The sequence below is a fragment of the Rhinoraja longicauda genome, chromosome 11 (assembly GCF_053455715.1).
Source record: "Rhinoraja longicauda isolate Sanriku21f chromosome 11, sRhiLon1.1, whole genome shotgun sequence".
In the NCBI taxonomy this organism is placed as follows: domain Eukaryota; kingdom Metazoa; phylum Chordata; class Chondrichthyes; order Rajiformes; family Arhynchobatidae; genus Rhinoraja; species Rhinoraja longicauda.
In genome coordinates this window covers 52,358,811-52,380,355 of record NC_135963.1, presented here as the reverse complement: position 1 = coordinate 52,380,355, position 21,545 = coordinate 52,358,811, and the positions used below count along the sequence as shown (strand labels likewise).

General features: G+C 45.1%; 1 protein-coding gene across 2 annotated transcripts in view; it reads right to left on the bottom strand.

Moving 5' to 3' along the window:
- Nucleotides 1–21,545, bottom strand: part of dennd1b (DENN/MADD domain containing 1B) — a 292,862-nt gene that overhangs the window by 139,357 nt on the left and 131,960 nt on the right. The window lies entirely within an intron of this gene.

Below are 21,545 nucleotides of genomic sequence, written 5' to 3'. Positions count from 1 at the left end.
TGCATCTCCAAGGCTGTAACTGGTGCCAGTATCATTAATAAAGTCTTGAATGTAAATCGAGTCTTGAGTGAATTTAGAAAGAAAGTTCTTTCTAAGAACTTACAGGGGCCTCACAGAATCCCAACTTTGTGTCTTTTTTTGTAAACCAGCATCTGCAGTTCCTTGTTTCTGCATTATCACTGACCAGACTTTGTCCCACTCCCACCTCTTTTCCGATCCCCCCCCCCCCCCCTACAACCAGCCTGAAGAAGTGTCCGACCCGAAACACCATCTGTACATTCCCTCCACAGATGCTGCCTGACCCGCTAAGTTGCTCCAGCACTTTGTGTTTTGCTTGGTATGATTTTCCCTCTGCAATCGTTCCACTGCACCATCAACCTCTATAATCATGATATCACTGCTGATGGTTTTAAAATACCTTTTCCCCAATAAAAATGTACTTGGAAAAAGTACACGTTATTTTTAATATATAAAAGATGCAAAGTTTCCTGACATATTAAAGGTCAAAATTAAACATGCCACACCAAATATAATGCACCGAAAACTGTATTTGATGTAAACTTATTTGATGAACTATTGAAAATATTTAATATAATGTATTTGCTACCAATTAGAATCCTGATCTTAAAACACCCAGTTTAATGATTAAAACTGAACCTTGTAACTTCCTATGTAAAACAACTAAATTCGGAACTGAGTAGAATCACTTCCAAATACACTTTTATGTTAATTTACATTTCCATACATTGATCTTTGTGTTTCAGATGGCAAATCTATACTTGGTGCTTTTTTCCCCTCAAAGCACCACACCCTTTCTGCATCTCCAAACCTTGCCAGAAGCTCCATGGTATATTGTTCCCAGGTCTATTCCACCTCAGGAGCCTGGTTCAACCTGAACTAAGCACTGTTACGTTCTGTTTTCTTCCACAAGTCACATCAAAACAATACTGCCCTGTTCCCTTTTATGAAAAATGCACTATTCATGTCACAATCGCCGCCGTATCCCAATTCCTGAACGGTGCGGTTTGGTCAGCATCTCCGTCTACATTTAACGTTTCCTCGGCAAGGCCAGCAGTGTAATCAAGGATGAGTCCCACCCCGGCCACTCCCTCTTCTCCCCTCTCCCATCAGGCAAGAGGTACAGAAGTGTGAAAACGCACACCTCCAGATTCAGGGACAGTTTCTTCCCAGCTATTATCAGGCAACTGAACCGTCCTATCATCAACTTGAATGCGGTCCTGACCTCCCATCACCTTTATTGGTGACCTTTGGACTATCTTTAATCAGACTTTATCTTGCTCTAAACGTCATTCCCTTTATCCTAGCTTGATGGTAATGGCGAAGTAGACTTGATGGGCCGAATGGCCTAATTCTTCTCCTATAACTTATAAACTTAAGAAACCAAATGCTTATGTTTGTGAGGGTAGTGAGAGCAGGGGGGAGGATCACAACAGAAACGTCACCCAGTCCTTTTCACCAGAGATGTTGCCTGACACGCTGAGTTACTAAAGCACTTTGTGTCCACCTTCTTATTTATTTTTGTACAGGGTCACCCAGATCTGTCTAACTTGCATTCAATATTCTCGCACCATTGACATAACATTCTGCTTTCTTCCTCCTCTGAGCAGCGTGGTTGGCCACACAATGTCTCTGCACTGCCCGCCATTGTTCTTATTAGACACGCATGGTCACAAGAGGCCGAATGGCCTCATTCTGGAACATTAATTTTCTACGACTGAATCTTCACTTGGTTTCTAAAAAGGGGAAAACTGAATCCTCCTGGTCTTGGAAATGTCACTGAACTATCTGACTAACCTAACTTCCCAATTTACTAGAGTAACACAGCGGGACAGGCAGCATCTCTCGAGAGAAGAAATGGGTGCGTTTCGGATCAAGACCCTTCAGACAGTCTCGACCAAAAACCTCACCCATTCCTTCTCTCCAGAGATGCTGCCTGTCTGGCTGAGATACTCCAGCATTTTGTGTCTATCTTCGGTGTAAACCTGCATCTGCAGTTCCTTCCTACAAATTCCTAAATCACTTCCTTGATCTTTCTCCTCAGAAAGGAAATTCCTTATTATTTTCTCCTGCTTGATCCTGGCTCTATCGTTGCCGTTTGATAATCCTCTTTACGACTATCTTTGGCACAAAGCAGCATCTGTAGTTCTTTGTTTCTACAGCTCTTCAGAATTGCCAGATTTGGGCTCAGCATCGGAAATTGAAGGGAACCATCCCATTTCCCAATAGTTTATACTGAGAGGAATGAAGTCATAGCGCATAGAACAGTACAGCACAGGAACAGGCCCTTCGGCCCACAATGTCCGTGCAAACATGATGCCAAGACAAACTCTTATCTATCTGCACATAATCTATATCTCTTGATTCCCTGCATATCCATGTGCCTAACCAACAGCCAATCATTGTATCTGCCTCCACCACTAACCCCAGCAGATAGTGACACAAAATGCTGGAGTAACTCAGCGGGTCAGGAGAGTAGGAATTGGTGATTTTTCGGGTCGAGACCATTCTTCAGTCTGAAGAAGGGTCTCGACCCGAAACGTCACCCATTCGTCTACCTTCGATTTAAACCAGCAACTGCAGGTTTTTTTCCTACTACCCCCAGCAGGACGTTCCAGGTACCCACCAGCCTCTGTGTTAGAACAAAAACTTTCCCCACTCATCCCCTTTAAACTTTGCCCCTCTGACCTTCAAACTACGCCCTCCAGTCCTCAACATATGCACCTTGGGAAAAAGGTTGCGACTGTCAACCCTACCCATGCCTCTCATCATTTTATTTACTTCTATCAGGTCTCCCCGCAACCTCCGGCGGTGCAGATGTAACCATCCCAATCTGCTCAACTTCTCCCTGTACCTAATGCATCCGAGTCCCGGCACGTGCCTGTTAGCAGCATGTTTGTGACTTTGGGCATCCTCAGGTCATCTCTAACTATTGAAATATTTGGAAGCACAATCACCATTGAAGGGTCTCGACCCGAAATGTCACCTGTCAATGTTCTCCAGAGATGCTGCCTGACCTGCTGAGATACTCCAGCACTTTGGGTCATTTTGTGTATTGTCCAGCATTTGCAGTTCCTTTTTTCTACATTCTTTTTTTCACAAAGATATCGTGGCAGATTTAACTTCTGATAAATAGGTAGTTGGTTTAACATGTCAACTGAGAAACAGTGCTTCTGAGAGTATCTCTGATAGCCCCACACTCATTCAGAATGGGACCGAGGGTTTTAGATAGTCTAGGCAGTACTCTGTGATGGAAGGAACTTCTTAAAGCTAGGGCAAGAGTACAACCAGAGAGAACTCTGACTAATCCGCAAAGCAACCTCGCCAATAAGCTCACCATAACTTATACAGTGGATAATTTAAAACTTGGGATCTTGTCAACAGTGGAGTGTCAATCTTAATTTAACATATATTAAGATTGGAATTCACTGGAATTTAGAAGGATGAGAGGGGATCTTATAGAAACATATAAAATTATAAAAGGGACTGGATAGGCTAGATGCAGGAAAAATAATAATAATATTAATAACTTTATTTATATAGCACTTTTCATGCAATTGAATGCAGCCCAAAGTGCTTTTCACAAAAACAAACACATTGCCGAAATAAAAATACAATTTAAAACAGGAAAGACATAGGCTGTTAATAGCATACAAAGCACACTTATATAAAATAAAAATTTAAATGTAAAATGTAAAATTGAGTGTAAAAAGACAAACAAAATAAAATCAGTTAAAAGTTTGATTTAAAAGATATGTTTTTAACTGCCGTGTAAAAATGTCAACAGAGTGGACGTCTCTCATAACGTTGGGTAGGGTATTCCACAGCCTGGGGGCCTAGTTGAAAAAGGCTGCTTTGCCAATGTTTTTATTGCTGTGGCGTTAAGTGGCTAACAGGCTGGCATCAGCTGACCTGAGAGCTCGAGTAGGGGCTTACGGAAGGAGGGACTCTGTAAGATGTGCTGCTCCTAAGCCATTTAGGGCATTGTAGACAAGAAGGAGGACTTTGTAGTCTATCCTTGATCTAACAGGGAGCCAATGGAGGTAGTATAATACTGTGGTGACATGTTCCCTTTTCTTGGTATTTGTTAAAAGTCGGGCTGCGGCATTTTGAATGAGCAGTAACTTGTTGGTGGATTTTGAATTTTCCCAATGTTGGGGGAGTCCAGAACTAGGGGCCACAGTCTTAAGAATAAAGGGGAGGCCATTTAAAACTGAGATGAGAAAAAACTTTTACACCCAGAGAGTTGTGAATTTGTGGAATTCTCTGCCACAGAAGGCAGTGGAGGCCAATTCACTGGATGGATTTAAAAGAGAGTTAGATAGAGCTCCATGGGCTAGCGGAATCAAGGGATATGGGGAGAAGGCAGGCACGGGTTACTGATTGTGGATGATCAGCCATGATCACATTGAATGGCGGTGCGGGCTCAAAGGGCCAAATGGCCTCCTCCTGCACCTATTTTCTAGGTTTTTATGTTCTACTATTGAGGTATTTATCTTTTTAGCTTCGCGCAGCCAGGTTTAGATTGAGGCTTATTTTTGTCATGTATATCTGAGGTATGGTGAAAACCTGTTTTGCATGCGATCTAAACAGATCAGATATACCACAGATAAACACAAAATGCTGGAGCAATTCAGCGGGACAGGCAGCATCTCTGGATAGAAGATGGATACATAGATACAATCAAGTCAAACCTAAGTACAACAGGTAGAGCAAAGTGGAAGTTGCAGAGTGCAGAATATAGTTCTCAGCATTGTAGCGCATCAGCTCCAGGGGCAAGGTTCAATGTTTTCAACAGGGCAGGGATGAATACGACAATCCGCAACAGTTATCTTTGAGTGCAATTAATATTTTCATCTGGTTAATGTTCTGAAACAATAAATATTATTTATCTAATCCTCCATTCGGTCACCATGTACATTGGTTCAAAATAAGGTATTTTCAAGTTCTCTTTCGACACCAGATTAATCAATCTGATTTATTTTTCATGATTTATAATCTTTCAATTTTTTTTAACCTTGCTGCAAAGATGCTGTATCAACAACATTTTACATTTCAGTGTCATGTAAAACTGTCAAATTTATCTATCACTCGATTTATTTCTCAGTTTTCGCCCTACTGTAAAAACAAGATGAGACCTAATGGTTGTAAAATATTTTAAATTAGATGAAACTGTCAAGTTTAAATCACATCATTAAAAAAATGATCATTTAAAGGACAGTGCTTCCACTAGGAAGTTAATTTTTGACAATTTGAAAAATTATATCGTTTATTTTTAAATCAAGGTTCTATACACTCACTTTATAATTCATAATTCCAAGGAATTATTCCAGGACGGTCAACTTATGCATGAATACTAAAGTTGAGAAGACAAATAGAAACCCTGCTCCACCATCAGCCATTTGTCAGTGCAGAGGAGTCTTATTGCACCAACCTGAAGCATCTTATCTGCAGGCAGGCAGGGGAGTAGCACATGTGAACAAGTAGGCCGTTTCCATCATCTCCCATGTAAGAACAGACGCACTTGAGAAACTTGGTTAATGTGGAATGCATTCCTGGAGCTGATTTACTTTTACACTCATGAACAAATCATTTCCATTTTACGGTGGGAGGACAAAAAAAACCCAGAAGGTGCTGGAATAACTCAGCGGGTCAGGCAGCATCTCCAGAGAACATGGACAGGCAATGTTTCAGGACGGGAATCTTCTTCAGATCGACAGAAGAATGGATCGACTGGACTTAATAGTCACTGGAATTTGGATGGATGAGAGAGGATCTGAAAGAAACATGTGAAATTCTTAAGGGATTGGACAGGCTCTATGCAGGAAAAATGTTCCCCATGTTGGGGGGGGGGGGGGGGTCCAGAATCAGGGGTCACAGTTTAAGAATAAAGGGTAGCCCATTTAGGACTGAGATGAGGAAAAAAAATTCACCCAGAGTGTTAGTTGTGAATCTGTGGAATTCTCTACCACAGAAGGCAGTGGAAGCCAATTCTCTGGATGTGGTCAAGAGAGAATTAGATTTAGCTCTTAGGGCTAAAGGAATCAAGGGATATGGGGAAAAAGCAGGAACGGGGTACTGATTTTGTATGATCAGCCGAGATCATATTGAATGGCGATGCTGGCTCGAAGGGCCTATTCCTGCACCTATTTTCTATGTTTCTAAGTTTCAGGCTAATTATAGTAGGTAGGGAGAGAGCTGGAAGGGAAGTGGGGAATTCGGACAAAGCCCAGCAAATGATGGGTGGATAGAGGTGGGGGTGGGGTTGACTGGCAGATGGGAGGGCAAAAGAAAGAGAAGAAAAGACTAAAAGTGTGAAATAAGGGTAGAAGAGGCTGGAAAAGTGAAGCCAGAGGAAGGAATATAGGTGGAAGAGAATAGGGGAAGGGGAAAGATAGCAATGTGTGCGCTTGCAGGTGGGGCGCAGGGAAGAGAGTGGGGTGGGGGGCAGGTTGGGGGTGAAAGAGGGGGAGGATGTTAGGTTAATTACTTAAAAGTGGAGAATTCCACATTCATACCACTGGGTTGTAAGCTACCCAAGCAGAATATGAGGTGCTGTTCCTCCAGTTTGCATGTGGCCTCACTCTGGCAGTGGAGGAGGCCCAGGACAGAAAGGTTAGCGTGGGAATGGGAAGGGGTGTTAAAACGGCCATGCCCTTGAGTCTTTGACATTTCCACCCTGGGGAAATAAAGGGTTTGATCATCTATCTTATCTATGCTTCTCATGGTTTTATGCACTTCTAATTCTACACCTTTATTGTTCTAAAACACACCTTACTAAAAACCTCAGGTGGACTTAGGTTGAGGCTTTATAATCATCTCCTAGTGGGACCAAACAGGATTTAGGTGTGCTGGTCTCCAACCAAGGCATCAAGCATCAACAACATATCAAGACAATTTGCTTCATAGAAACATAGAAAAGTAGGTGCAGGAGGAGGCCATTCAGCCCTTCGAGCTGGCACCGCCAGTCGACATCAGTCAAGTCCACTCCGATCACCAACTAGAGAGTGGTACTCACCTACTATCTACCTCATTGAAGACTCTCGGACTATCTTTAATCGGACTTTACCTTGCAGTAAACGTTATTTCCGTTATCCTGTACACTACATCCAGTGTTAAGTGGTACACCTCAGGGCACAGTACTGGGCCCTCATCTGTCTAGCTTTGCATTAATGACATCCATGAAAACGTCACAAGCACGACCAGACTATTCGCTAATGATTGTTTGCTGTACGGTCAAATTGTCAGCTGATGATAAAGATGCTCTCCAAAAAGATCTCGATACTATGATTGCATGGTCACAACAATGGGGGATGCAGTTCAATCCTTCCAAATGTGAAACCATGCGTGTCACCAGGAGGAGGAAGCCAGGCGAAACATCATATAATATCCTTGGTGCCACCATTGAAGAATCCAAACAGACCAAGTTTCTTGGCATCAAATTACAGAACGATTTACGTTGGAATGGGCAGACTCATCGTGCAACGGTGACCTAAATTTTCTGAGACGCAACTTTTATCATTGTTCAACTTCTATCAAGGAGAAGTTATACTTCACCCTTGTTAGACCACATTTGGACTACGCAGTTGCAGCATGGGACCCATACACAATTAAAAACATTTCTTCCATCGAACGTGTCCAAAGACAGGCAGCTGGTTTTGTTACAAATACCTACGAGAGAGAAGCGAGTGTTACCGAACTTCTTAATTCATTGCGGTCGAACACTCTCCAAGACAGACGTAAAGCCCACTGTTTGACCTGTTTTTACAAAATGTTAAATGGTCAGCTCGACATAGATCACCACACCTACACCAAACCCAAACCTATCAGTAGACGAGGGCATTCGATTCAATCTGAGATACCAGCTATCAAGACAGATGTGAACAGCAATTCATTCTTCCCTCGCACAATTAAAGCATTGAATAGTCTTCACCCTACTATAGTTATTCAGCCAGACGCACCTAAATTTAAGGCAGCTCTTCTCCAAGAAGCCCTTCTTGCTTAAGTCCATACTCCGCCACCTCCAGTTTAAATTCCATTTGGAATATTTTGGAGGACCAAGAACCAAGAATCTATGGACGGCTTGATTGTAATCGTCTATAGTCTTTCTGCTTAGGAAAAAAACTGCAGATGCTGGTTAAAATCGAAGGGAGACACAAAATGTTGGAGTAACTCAGCGGGTCAGGCAGCATTTCTGGAGAGAAGGAATGGGTGACGTTTCAGATAGAAACATAGAAACATAGAAAATAGGTGCAGGAGTAGGCCATTCGGCCCTTCGAGCCCTTCAATATGATCATGGCTGATCATTCAGCTCAGTAGCCCGTACCTGCCTTCTCTCCATATCCCCTGATCCCTTTAGCAAAAAGGGCCACATCTAACTCCCTCTTAAATATAGCCAATGAACTGGCCTCAACTACCTTCTGTGGCAGAGAATTCCACAGACTTACCACTCTCTGTGTGAAGAAATGTTTTCTCATCTCAGTCCTAAAAGACTTCCCCCTTATCCTTAAGCTGTGACCCCTGGTTCTGGACTCCCCCAACATCGGGAACAATCTTCCCGCATCTAGCCTCTCCAACCCCTTAAGAATTTTATATGTTTCTATAAGATCCCCCCTCAGTCTTCTAAATTCCAGCGAGTACAAGCCCAGTCTATCCAGTCTTTCCTCATATGTAAGTCCCGCCATCCCAGGGATCAATCTGGTGAACCTTCTCTGTACTCCCTCTAAGGCAAGAACGTCTTTCCTCAGGTTAGGAAACCAAAACTGCACACAATACTCCAGGTGCGGTCTCACCAAGGCCCTGTACAACTGCAGCAGAACCTCCCTGCTCCTAAACTCAAATCCTCTTGCTATGAATGCCAACATACCATTCGCTATCTTCACTGCCTGCTGCACCTGCATGCTTGCTTTCAATGACTGGTGCACCATGACACCCAGGTCACGTTGCATCTCCCCTTCTCCCAATCGGTCACCATTCAGGTAATACTCTGCTTTCCTGTTCTTGCCAACCACCCACCAGTCGGAAGAGACACTTCTTCAGACTGAGTCTTCATATTTCATAAAAGACCTTCTTCAGTCTTTCTGCTGACTGGATAGCACACAACAAAAAGCTTTTCACTGTACCTCGGTACACGTGACAATAAACAATAAACTAAACGTAATCACTGCAACCAAAACCTATCTTGGCGTGAGATGTTTGGGTTGCTAAGTGTCCTAGAGTCAGGCCACAATAGGACTTTGAATCTGTAAGCAACAAGGAATACAGTCTGTTGTAGGAAGGAGATGCAGGTACTGATTTACATTGAAGATAGACACAAAATGCTGGAGTAACTCAGTGGGTTAAGCAGCATTTCCGGATGAAAGAAATAGGTGACATTTTGGGCCGACCCTTCTTCAGACTGAAAGTCAGACAGATCCCTCACCTCTACTTTCAATCTGAAAAGGGTTCCAACCCAAAACGTCACCCATCCTTTCTCTCCAGAGATGTTGCCTGACACGTTGAGTTATTCCAGCATTTTGTGTCTATTAAGGAATGCAGACTGCTTTTGAATCGAAGACAGGTACAAATATATCCAATTACCCTTGGAAAGTTAAGAATTTGTTAAGAATCAGCATAAAGATATTTTGTTCCTCGGAATCTTACTGCTTCACGGTGATGCACACAATGGATGCAGCTGTTATGTGGTTATTCTGAAGAATTTAATGGCACGGTTTTGACTTTGAGTTCACCAATCAAGCAAGTCTTTGATAAAATGATCAGAGATAATGGATGTCTGCTGAGACCTAACATTTCACGCACATAAATGTCTGTATTCAGATACCATTAACAATTTTTCTCAAATAATTTGATACGAAGCTGCACACTGGTGCAGCGGGAAGAGCTGCTGCCTCACAGCACCAGAAAACTGGGTTCAATCCTAACCTCAGGTACTGTTTGTGTGGAGTTTGTACGTTCTCCCTGTGACTGCGTGGGATTCCTCCAGATGCTCCGGTTTCCTCCTAAATTCCAAAGTCCAACGGGTTTGTACGTTAATTGGCCCTCTGTAAACCCCCCCCCCCCCCCACCCCCGAGTGTGTAGTAGGATAACGTAGAAAGTGTGCAAAATGGGTGACCGATGGTCAGTGTGGACTCATTGGGCCAAAGGGGCCAATTTCCATGCTGTATCTCTAAACTATTTTACATCAGAAGCATGACTTGCTCACTGATTGTGGTCTGTGGGTCAGAAAATCGAGGATCCAGTGGCAGAGGTGGGTGCTGACTTTGAGATCCAAGAGTTTGGATGGGATTAGGATGTTGAAGGAAGAGCTGCTGTCAATAAATAAAACTTGTCATGGGTGTCCTTGTTATCCAGATGTAAGCTTGATTTAGTTGAGTTTATTATTGTCACGTTAAACAGTGCCAAGGTACAATGAAAAGCTTTTTTTGCCATGTGCTTTCCAGCCAGCCAGCGAAACGTCTATACACCCTTGGTTCCAGAGCCTTTCTGGATTATCCGTTTTGCCAGACGAACAGAGGTCACAACCTCCGAGGGGAGTCCAATGGTACCGGAACGTTCTGCCTAGGCCGTCGGAGGGCCAAGGTACCGGCCGGCAAAGATGGCATCGGAAGGCGGCTATGGGAACGGATCTGCCGGCTCCGGCCGGGCTGGAGTTCCAGGGCCCTGGCCACGGAGGTGAATCCGACCCGCCGATCGGCAGCGGAAGTCCCAACGGTGTTGAGATCGGCTGCTTCACCCGGCCTCGATGCGAGGGCACTTCCAGGGAGGATTTCAACTGCGGATGTGATTTTGTCCGGATTAAAGGAGGTGCCGGACCAACAGTTGCCTGGTGGGGAATCAGTGGTGGACCTGTACATGATTACAATCAAACCATTCACAGCGTACAGGTACAGGATAACGGGTATAATGTTTAGTGTAAAATAAAGTCCAGTAAAATCCGCTTAATGATAGTCCGAGGGTCTCCAATGAGGTAGGTCTCTAGTTGGTGAGAGGACAGTTCAGATCACAATCACAATCTCAATCATACTTTATTAGCCAAGTATGTTTTGCAACGTATGAGGAATGTCATTTGCCATACAGTCATAACAATAAAAAGCAACAGGACACACAAAATCCATTTTAACATGAACATCCACCACAGTGACTCCTCCACATTCCTCACTGTGATGGCAGGCAAATAAAAGTTCAATCTCTCCCTTCTTTGTCCTCCAGCGGTCGGGGGCCTCTGACCTTCTGTTGACGGGACGATCTTGACTCCCGTAGCCGGCGGCTAGCCTTCCTCGTTGGGGCGATTAAGCTCCTGCATCGGGGGGGGGGGGGGGGGGAGATTTCAGCCCCCCCACACCGGGCGATCTACCTACCCCGGGTCGGGGGATGTTGAGTGTCATGCGGCTTGGAGCTCCCGACTGCTCTCAACCTTAGACGGCGAGCTCCTTGATGTTAAAGCTCGTGGTTGTGGTTGGAGCGTCGATCCCATGGATGTTCCCTAGATTATTGTAGAGCAGAGAGATGGTCTCTCCCATAGACCTGTTGTGATATTGGTGAACTTCAGTGGCTGTCTGGGAAGCTGCTGGGTGCCACAACCATTCTCTTCAAGTACTTCACCATGGTGGATGTACGAAAGGTCTCAAATCTCTGCTGACGATGGTCATGAAGACACAAAGTGCTGGAGTAACTCAGCGGGTCAGGCAGCATCTCAGGAGAACGTGGATAGGTGACGTTTCTGGGTGGGACACTTTAGTTTAGTTCAAGAGGTAGAGCATGGAAACAGGCCCTTCAGCCCACCGAGTCCCCGCAGACCAGCGATCACCCTGTACACTTGCACTATCCTACACACGAGGGACAATTTTCCAATTTTTACCGAAGCCAATTAACCTACAAACCGGTACATCTTTAGAACGTGGGAGGAAACCGGAGCACCCGGAGAAAACCCACGAGGTCACAGGGAGAACGTGCAAACTCCGTACAGACAGCACCCGTAGTCGGGATCGAATCCGGGTCTCTGGCGCGGCAAGGCAGCGACTCTACCGCTGAGCCACCGCGTCGTGCTTCTTCAGACTTTGTTCTTCTTCGGCGCCGGGATGACAGCGGTCTTCGTAAAGCCGGTGGAACGCCACCATGGAGTCGGGAGAGGGCGAGCCTATCTTGAGAAAGTTACCGCTCTATGTCGGCAGCGGCTCGGGTGGCGTTCTGGGTTGCAACAACGTCGGAGCAACAGAAACATTCGCCCACATTCCCACTCCTTCCTTTGGCAATCACCTCGAGTGTGTGCTGGCACATCACCGACTGTGCTGGCCCTTCCTCATTAGTTACTTTGCTCAACGCAGCTCGGACACCCATTATTAAATCTCCCCCTAACCTCTCCCCCTCCAGGAGCAAACCAATTGCTCTAATCTTTTCGGATAAATCAGCCCCTTCACCCTGATGCTGCACTAATTAATCTCCTCTGCACCGTCTTTAAGGACTTGCCATTTTCCGGAAACGCGGTGCCCGGAATCAGAGAGCGCGGCAGCTGACCCCTGACAGTGATTTATCGAGGTTTTGTACAGACCCTCGTTTTGCTGTTGGGCTCAAGACATCAGGGCCCGCTTATGACATTTAGATACAAAAAAAAACTGTGGAAGGTTTTTTCACTGTGCTCTCCAGAGAGCACTCAAAGGGCAAGTGGGGGGGGGGGGGGGAGGAGGAAATCAGAACCAAAGATAATAGAGCAAAGCAAGAGAGACCACTCGACCCTAAAAACCGTAGTATGTCATGGCGCCATTTTAGTAGGCAGAAACTTGCAGAAACATTTTAAAAGAAAAATAACAAAAGTCTGTGAATTGATAGATGAGATATATTCTGCATTTTTATGGTATCATCACACATACTGTTCCCCCAAAACACTGATTACACTGCGAGAGGCATAGCGAACAGCGGGTTTTGCCTACTAAAATGGCGGACGTTACGCTCCTTTGCGTACTACACTTTAGTGTAGGCGATTTTGACGGAGAGGTCCATCTTCATATTGAATGGCGGTGCAGGCTCGAAGGGCCTACTCCTGCACCTATTTTTCTATGTTTCTATGTTTCTATCTTGCTCCTCTAGTATCTTTGATCAGAACTTTCCTCGCCCATAGAACTGGGGAAAGAAAGTCTGAGAGAATGCTTACATTTAGGTTTGGATTATTGTCGTCATGTGTACCGAGGTACAGTGAAAAGCTTTGTTTTAAACATAGAACATAGAATGTTACAGTATGGGTAGGAAAAAAACTGCTGATGCTGGTTAAAATCGAAGGTAGACACAAAATGCTGGAGTAACTCAGTGGGTCAGACAGCATCTCGGGAGAGAAGGAATGGGTGACGTCGAGACCCAAAACGTCACCCATTCCTTCTCTCCCGGGATGCTGCCTGACCCGCTGAGTTACTCCAGCATTTTGTGTCTACCGATGGAATGTTACAGCACAGCAACTGGCCCTTTGGCCCACAATGTTTGTGCCGAACAAAATGCCAAGTTAAACTGATCTCATCTGCTTGTTCATGATCCAGATCCCTCTACTCCCTGTACCTTCATGTGCTTATCTACATGCTATCGAATCAAATCGGTACTTTATCTGTACGATAATACTGTACCTAAATACAATCAAGCCAAACTCAAGTGCAATAGAAACGTGCAGGAAGGAACTGCAGATGCTGGTTTAAACCGAAGATAGACACTAAATGCTAGAGTAACTCAGCGGGACATGCAGCATCTCTGGAAAGAAGAAATGGGTGACGTTTCAGGTCGAGACCCTTCTTCAGACGCGAAACGTCACCCATTCCTTCTCTCCAGAGATACTGTCTGTCCTGCTGAGTTACTCCGGCATTTTGTGTCCAAACCCAAGTCCAATATATGTAGGTGTCTGTAAATTGCCCCTAGTGAATAGGACATTGAAATTGTGTACGGGCGATCGATGGTTGTCGTGGATTCAGTGGGCCAAAGGGTCTATTTCCACACTGTATCGCTTAGCTAAGCAAAGGGGAAGACATGGAGTGCAGAATATAGTTCTCAGCATTGTAGCGCATCAGTTCCACAGACAAAGTCCAATGTCCGCAATGGGGTAAAGGTGAAAGCCACATTTCAATCTTTTAAATTTTCAGAACTTCATAAGTGCTCAAAAAATAAGGACTTAAAAAAGTCACGGGGCGAGGCCAGGTGAGCAGTTTGTTCGAGGCCAGGCCAGGCGAGCGTTGGGGCGAAACCAGGCGTGCGGCGAGGTATGTGTTTTGCAGAGAAATGTGAGGCAAAATTGGAATGGCAGAAATGAAATAAGAAAGCGGAAACTTTCTGCCATATTTGGGAGGGTTGGGAGGTCAGCTCTATGATCCCAGAATAAAATTCAGAAAAATACTTTTTGACTGCACATAGATACTGCTCCAAAATGCTGAAGATCCTGTGCCACATTGACCAGCCAATGAATTGAGTCAGAGTCATACAGCACCAAAACAGGCCCTTCAGCCCAACTTGTCCAAGTTGACCAAGATGCCCCATCTAAGCCGGTACCATTTATCCACGTTTGGCCCATATTCCTCTCAACCTTTCATTGCCATGTAATTGCCCAAATATCTTTCAAATGTTGTTATAGTACCTGCCTCAGCTACCTCCTCTGGCAGCTCAGAACATATACCTTCCATCCTCTGTGTGGAAAAAGTTTCCCTTCGGGTTCCTATTCAATCTTTCAACCCTCTCACTGTTAACCTTATGCCCTCTGGTTTGTGATTCCTGAGTAAAAGACCTATCAATTCAATAGACAATAGACAATAGGTGCAGGAGGAGGCCATTCGGCCCTTCGAGCCAGCACCGCCATTCAATGTGATCATGGCTGATCATTCTCAATCAGTACCCCGTTCCTGCCTTCTGAGGCAGAGAATTCCCCCTGACTCCGCTATCCTTAAGAGCTCTATCCAGCTCTCTCTTGAATGCATTCAGAGAATTGGCCTCCACTGCCTTCTGAGGCAGAGAATTCCACAGATTCACAACTCTCTGACTGAAAAAGTTTTTCTTCATCTCAGTTCTAAATGGCCTACCCCTTATTCTTAAACTGTGGCCCCTTGTTCTGGACTCCCCCAACATTGGGAACATGTTTCCTGCCTCTAACGTGTCCAACCCCTTAATAATCTTATACGTTTCGATAAAATCTCCTCTCATCCTTCTAAAGGATTTCTAAAGGATTCCCCTCATGATTTTATACATCTCTATAAGATCACCCCCTCAGCCTCCTGGGCCAAAGGAAAAAAAGTCCTATCTGCCCAACCTCTCCCGATAGCTCAGGCACCTCGAGTCCTGGCAGCATTCTCATAAATCTTCTCTGCACTCTTTCCAGCTTAATGACGTGCTGCCTGAAAAATGTTTCAGCAAGCAAATAAGTGGAGCAACCTCTCCATGATTGTGCGATGCTTATGAAAACATGCACACTAAAAACTGGTGAACTGATGTTTGTATCTTCATTGAAGCCCCTTCTCTGATATTTACTTAAACCTTTGATGTCCTGTTAAATAATCTGCCTTTGGGACATACTCTGGGAATTTAAGCATGGAAAATGTTAAACTTCCTGCACTCCTCACTGCAAACATGACATCCTGATAGACAAGGAACCGAAAGCATGCTTCAGTATTTCCGACTTGTGACGGGGATTTTAAACCTTGATCACTGCTTATTCATTTGTCTTGTCCTCTAATGCACACATTACAGCTTTGATGTCTTTGCACTTTGAACTTGGTCTCTCAAATTAAAACAAATATAAAGGAATCTCCGAATTTTCCTGTTTCTAAAGGCAATACACAACAGATGGAAATGGACTGGCAGGTCCCAGGTACACGAGCAAGATCAGATTCAGCTGGTGAAGCCTGTGGCTGGAATCCTCCAACATTTGGCATCTACACTCACACTTTAAGCAAGGACTGAAAAGAAATAAATCTCCTTAAAATCAAGGATTAAATCTGATGGTAAAATAGCCCAGAATCCAAACTATTGTTTGAATTCTTAAGGGAGCAAAAGTTAATGTTTATTCACAGTGATTCACCCAAGTTCCTTTATTTGGCAGGAAATGTTTAATTATGGTAGCTAGAGTAACATTTTAAACTCTACCTAAACTGTTTTCTACTGGAACTATACAGGGGCGGCGGTAGAGTTGCTGCCTTATAGCGCCAGAGACCCGGGTTCGATCCTGATAATGGGTGCTGTCTGTGTGGAGTTTGCACGCTCTCCCTGTGAGCTGCGTATGTTTTCTCCGGGTGCTCCGGTTTCCTCCCACGTTCTAAAGATGTACCATACTCCAAAGATACACAGGTTTGTAGGTTAATTGGCTTCGTTAAAATTGTCCCAAGTGTGCATGATAATGTGGGCTTGGTGGGCCGAAGGGCCTGTATCACTAAAGTCGAAAGACACCAACAATCTTACACTCATAAGTGGTAGAAGTCTTGGATAGAGCAATTTTTCAGTGAGTAACAATGGACCATCGTTGGGCGGGGAGGGGGGTGGGGGGGCATTGAATCCGTTATTGGCGATTGTCTGCTATAACCAAGTAAGGGATTATCACTGTATAAGTAGTACAGACAAACAACTGTAGTCGCTGGTTAATAGACAAAAGGACACAAAATGCTGGAGGAACTCAGCGGGTCAGGCAGCATCTCTGGAGAACATGGATAGGTGAGGTTTCGGGTTGAGGCCAGACTCTCGGTCTGGAACTGGGCCTGGAATTTTTAGTTTAGAGATACAGCGCGGAAACAGGCCCTTTCGGCCCACCGGGTCCGCGCCGACCAGCGATTCCCACACATTAACACTATCCTACACCCACTAGGGACAGTTTTTACATTTACCAAGCCAATTAACCCACGTCTTTGGAGTGTGGGAGGAAACCGAAGATCTTGGAGATAACCCACGCAGGTCATGGGGAGAACGTACAAGCTCCGTACAGGCAGCACCCTTAGTCGGGATCGAACCCGGGTCTCCGGCGCTGCATTCGCTGTAAGGCAGCAACTCTACCGCTGCGTCACCGTGCACGCCACGCAATCATGCTGAGTTGATGGCTCTGGCCTGCTGGTGGCCGGGGCAAGGGTGAGGACTGGCGGTCAATAGTCGCAGCCCACGGGCGGCTGGAGTGCAGGTAAGGGTCGGCGGTGGCGGTGGTGGATGCGGCAGGCAAGGTCTGGAAGTGGCCAGGGAGTCGGTGCAAGCCGGGTTACTCAGCACTTTAACTCCCCCTCCCATTCCCAATCTGACCTTTCTGTCCTGGGCCTCCTCCATTGTCAGAGTGAGGCCCAGCGCAAATTGGAGAAACAGCTCCTCATATTTCGCTTGGGCATCTTATAGCCCAGCGGTATGAACATTGACTTATCTAACTTCAAATTGCCCTTGCTTTCCTCCTCTCTGCCCATCCCCTCCCCTTCCCAGTTCTCCCACCAGTCTTGCTGTCTCCGACTACATTCTATCTTTGTCCCGCCCCCTCCCCTGACATCAGTCTGAAGAAGGGTCTCGACCCGAAACGTCACCCATTCCTTCTCTCCAGAGATGCTGCCTGACCCGCTGAGTTACTCCAGCATTTTGTGTCTACCTTCAATAATAAGCCAATACTATTTATCACTTAATCTCTCATTGGAGACTAAATGTTTAAACAAATTGATGCAAACGAAAACACCAGGAACTGCAAGTGCTGGAATCTTGAGTAAAACACAAACTGCTGGAGGAGCTCAGTGGGTCCGGAACCATCCGGTGGGGGAGATGACGTTTCATGTCTGGACCCTTCAGACTAATGGGGGGATGGGGGGGGGTAGAAAGCTGGCAGAGAGGGGTGGGAGTGGGACAAAGCCTGGCAAGTGACGGGTGGATACAGGTGAAGACTGATGTCCCACGGACCCTCAGGGAACTCCATTTCACCGCCAAACCTGCTGCCTTTCTTGACAGAGAGAGGGCATCCCCCTGAACACTAAGCGATCGCACAACTCACCCGTGCCAGCAAGTGGAACGTGTCCACAGTGCAGCCACATTAGACCCGTCAGCCTTGCCCTGCTCTAATGAAAGGTGACCAGAAACTTCCAGAATCTTCAATGATTTCCTCTTGCATCAGCCGGCCACGTCTCCTCCAATAACTGGCTGCCAGAGTAAGTGCCGAGGCTTGGGTTTGATTAGACTGGTCACCTGTGGAGAGGACGATCAGCCCGGTTTGAGGAGCCGTTGTGGGGCCAAGGTTAAATCACGGAGTCAAGGCACAGATACTCCCCGATGTAAATGTGCAGCCCAGTCACCTCATGGGACTGAATAAACCACTCGTGTCTCAATATCCCTCCTCGCACAGACCTTCAAAACTAAATTACAAATCAAAATAGCTGGGTGGAAGAGATCCCAAAACAAGAGTTTAAAAATAAATGAAATCATTAATTGTCTGAAATTGAATTTTGTCGGTGCCAGAAACATGGTGACTCTTTGTGCACTGCCTAGGATCGTACTGTCATTGTAAAATCGTACTTCTGCTGGGCGATTTCACCGCATTGCATGCAACAACAATGAATTTCACTGCACCTACATGTGACATTGTACATGTGACAATAAAATTTCATTCAAAGTATCATTGACTTAAAGCGTCATTGAATTGCCAGAGTCATACAGCAGAGACAGGCCCTTCAGCCCATCTTGTCCACGCCGACCAAGATATCCCATCCGCGCTAGTCCCATTTGCCCACGTTTGGCCCATATCTATCTCACTCTTTCCTATCCATGTACCTGTCCAAGTGTCTTTTAAAGGTTGTTACCGTATTGCCTCTGGCAGCTGGTTCCATACACCCACCGCCCTCTGAGTGTAAAAGTTGCCCCTCAGGTTCCCATTAAATCTTTCTCCTCTCACCTTAAAGCTAGGCCTTTTAGTTCTCGATTCCCCTTCGCTGGGTCAAAGACTCTGTGCATTCACTCTATCTATTCTCCTTATGATTTTATACACCTCTGTAAGATCGCCCCTCGTCCTTCTGCGCTCCAAGGAATCAAGTCCCAGCCTGCCCCAACCTCTCCTCATAGCTCAGGCCCGTGAATCCTCAAAACATCCTCGTAAATCTTCTCTGCACTCTCTCCAGCTTACTGCTTTAATCACCACAGATAAAATAAAGTGAAAGAATGTAAAGAGTTTTGGCACAGATCCCTGCCAGAAAGCTATGGCAGAATGCATGAATTGAGAGACACAAGAAACCGCTTCTGCTGAAATCTTAAGTAAAACACAAAGTGCTGGAGGAACGGGGTGGCACGGTGGCGCAGCGGTAGAGTTGCTGCTTACAGTGCCAGACAGTGTCAGGTTCCATCCTGACTGTGAGTGCTGTCTATAAGGAAGTCTCCCTGTGATCGCATGGTTTTTCTCCTGATGCTCTGGTTTCCACCCACTTTCCAAAGGAGTACAGGTTTGCTGGTTAATTGGCTTCTGTAAATTGTAAATTTCCCCAGTGTGTAGGATATAGTGTTAGTGTTGGGGTGAAGGCCTATTTTCACACTGTAGATCTCATGGCTAAATTCTAAACTCAGCGGGTCAGGCCAGCATCTGCGGCATGAATGGACAGACAAGATTTCAGATGTCCATTCCCCGCATAGATGCTGTATGTGACCGGGTGGGTTTCTATGGTTTTCTCCCACATCCCAAAGACGTGCAGGTTTGTAGGTTAATTGCCCCTCGTGTGTAGGGAGCGGATGAGTAAGTGGGATAACATAGAGCAGGTGAGAAAAGGTGATCGATGGTCGGCGTGGACTCGATGGGCCGAAGGGGCTGTTTCCACGCTGTATGTTTAAACCTTTCTTAATTCTGCAGGGGTTGCTATCATGAATAAAATGACAGACTTTGATATCATGGCATTGTTTGCTGGGGTAGGTTTGAAAGTTCACGACAGTGAGGGGGGGGAAGGCTGCTGTTAATCGTGAAGCATTTAAGTCCTGACTGTACACATAGGACGTTTGGAAAACCAAGCATTGTATTCAAGAAGTGGCACAGTAGCACAGCGATAGAGTTGCTGCCTTACATTGCCAGAGACTGGGTTCAATCCTGACCATGGGTGCTCTTTCGACAGAGTTTGTACGTTCTCCCTTTGACCACGTGGGTTTTCTCCAGGTGCTCCGGTTTCCACCCTCACTCAAAAGAAGTACAGGTTTAGTAGGTTAATTGGCTTTGATAAAATTGTAAATTTTCCCTAGTTTGTAGGATAGTGCTAGTGTACACAGTAATGGATGGTCGGCGTGGACCCGGTGGGCCGAAGGGCCTGTTTCTGCGCTGTACCTCTAACGTCTAAAGTCTAAAGCATGGACTCAGCGGGCTGAAGGGCCTGTTTACATGCTGTATTGCTAAAACTAAACAGAACAGACTCCAACTGAACCGATAACCGTGGACGGCTCGATTATAATCATGTAATAGTTTTTTCTCCACTGACTGGATAGCACGCAACAAAAAAAGCTTTTCACTGTACCTCGGTACACGTGACAACTAAATAATAAACTAATCTTTTTTAAAATGTTTCTGGTGACTGAAGGTAGTCAGGTTCCCCCCCCAAACAGAACAGCAAAACCACAGGGAAATCTATTAAGATTTCCACCTGGAAAGAGTCAAAAAGCAGTCTCTCAAAGTTACATTTACAGAGCTGGATCAAGTTTATTTACCAGCTGTCAACTTCCACCTTACTGCTGCTTCCACTTTAGCTTTGATTAACTTTTACTTTCAAAAGTCAAAGGTTAAATAAAGGAAGGGACATGTTTTCCATCAAATAACGTAGTGACCACTGACACTGACATCTCGGGGAGCAGTGCTTTTAGTAATCAAATCAAAACAGAGGAAGCTGGTGTTCCAAACCTTAACTCAAAATGTCTAGGGGATTCTTTCGCCACGAGAAAATTTACACAAAGCGTGTAAAATTGGAACATTCTGCTTTTAACCTTTGGTGACTGATAACTTTAGTTCGATAGGAGCTCCCGCACTACAAAGGTCTACCTTCTTGAAGAAAGTCAGCTTGCTTGTTAGAGCACTTCCTTTTCTAAGTGAAGGTGACAATTTAACAGTCGCAATACTTCAAAATCAAAAGCAGACCAAATATTTTAATGATGGTTTAATGTCACTGCAGGATGAGGGATTTACTGCAGGATTGTCCCTGTAGATTAGAAAGTCTAATCTGTTTACAGAAGCAGATGGTTGCATTGAAAAATGGTAAAGAGTTTTTATTTTGAAAAGGAGGAAATACATTTTTCCACAAACGTAAACATGATGCTTTGTAACTATTATATTGAATAAAGACAGTCATTGGGAACTCTTGGCTGGCTGGGAATTTTGTGTGTGGATGTGCCAGTTTAATCAAGTTTTATTTTTAGTCTTGTCTAGGAAGAAAATGCAGACGCTGGTTTAAACCAAAGATAGACACAAAAAGCTGGAGTAACTCAGCAGGTCAGACAGCATCTCTGGAGAAAAGGAAAAGGAATAGGTGATGTTTCGGGTCGAGATCTTCAGACTGAGAGTGAGGGGAAAGGGAAATGAGAGCTATAGACGGTGATGTAGAGAGAT